The following is a 1,542-nucleotide window of genomic DNA, read 5'->3' on the forward strand; positions in this document are numbered from 1 at the left end:
CTAAAACAACCTCCCACCTTTGTTCAACACCACAATATCTCTAAAGCCTACATGTGTCAAAAAAAAGAAAAAAAAAAGAAAAAAAAAAAAAAAAACTCCATGAGAGATAGAGAGAGAGAAAAAAAATTCATTAGAGGTCCCTACCGGATTGTACCGACGACAACATTGAAGATTTGGCACAGAACGGTTGAAGGAGTGACGGGTATCACCAATTGACCCAAAAGCTTAAACTACATTGAAGGGGCTTAACCATGGGACCTCCTTAGACCACCTGTTCTAATATCATCTTAAGTCAACGATCGACCCAAAAATTTAAGTTGATGGGTGAAGGTAGATTTAATTATATATCATCTAACAACCAACTATGATGACAAATGAGATTTGCAAGGGAGAGACAATCGAAGTGAGAAAATTAGAGATAGAAAGGAATGAAAACCTGAACCCACTCCACTTATCGACGACGATGAGGGTGGTGGTGGCGTGAATGTCCAAGCAATAGTGATCTAAGAGAGAGAAATGGAATCAGGATGTGGTGATAAAGTTCTATAACTATCTTTATGTGCTTCCAATTAAATCAACTTACGATAATCTAAATAAAATTTCTCCAAAAAAATCCTACCAAATCAACAAGAAAACCTATCATGCAATTTTTTTAAATAAATAAAAAATAATAATAATAAAGGAAGATGAGCAGATGAAAAACATATCAAATTAAAGAAAAAATCGATACTATCCATTTTGATCTAAGCATTTATCTCTAATATTACTTTAATCTACACATTTAAAGAATTTGTATACACATAAAACTTTTATTGAAAATAAAATTTTAATAGAAGGTTAAAATTAATTCATTTCATGAGCAGATGAAAAACATATCAAATTAAAGAAAAAATCGAAATTATCCATTTTGATCTAAACATTTATCTCTAATATTACTTTAAATCTATACATTTAAAGAATTTGTATACACGTAAAACTTTTATTTAAAATAAAATTTTAATAGAAGGTTAAAATTAATTCATTTCATAGTTAGTTTAAAATTGTAAATCTATGATACAACTTTCTTAATTAAGTATAAACTGATTTTTTTCCATTCTAAATTTTAAAGTTAAAAGTTTGAAATATTGAACTTTTTAAAAATTAGACGGGCAAAAATTTTCTTTTGTTTATTAACTTTTCGGAATTTAAAATTATTTTAAAAAAATGAAAAAAAGAACAACATGGTTTTTTCATATGTTACTTAAGAATATTATTTATTTATTAATTTTTTTGAACAAACAGTCGCTTTGGCCGAGTGGTTAAGGCGTGTGCCTGCTAAGTACATGGGGTTTCCCCGCGAGAGTTCGAATCTCTCAGGCGACGTATTTTTTTTTCTTTTTTTCTTTTTCTTTTCTTTTTCTTTTCTTTTTTTCTTTTTTTTTTCTTTTTTTTTCTTTTCTTTTTTTCTTTTTTTTTTCTTTTTTTTTCTTTTCTTTTTTTCTTTTTCTTTTCTTTTTTTCTTTTTTTTTTCTTTTTTTTTCTTTTCTTTTTTTCTTTTTTTTT

The 1,542-nt window shown here is 27.2% G+C and overlaps 1 non-coding gene across 1 annotated transcript; it reads left to right on the forward strand.

Moving 5' to 3' along the window:
• The first annotated feature begins 1,280 nt into the window (after positions 1-1,280).
• TRNAS-GCU lies at positions 1,281-1,362 on the forward strand. Its single transcript has one exon. It is a non-coding gene; the product is annotated as a tRNA-Ser (tRNA).
• Positions 1,363-1,542: the final 180 nt, after the last annotated feature.

Source organism: Benincasa hispida, unplaced genomic scaffold (assembly GCF_009727055.1).
Source record: "Benincasa hispida cultivar B227 unplaced genomic scaffold, ASM972705v1 Contig922, whole genome shotgun sequence".
Taxonomy (NCBI): Eukaryota; Viridiplantae; Streptophyta; class Magnoliopsida; order Cucurbitales; family Cucurbitaceae; genus Benincasa; species Benincasa hispida.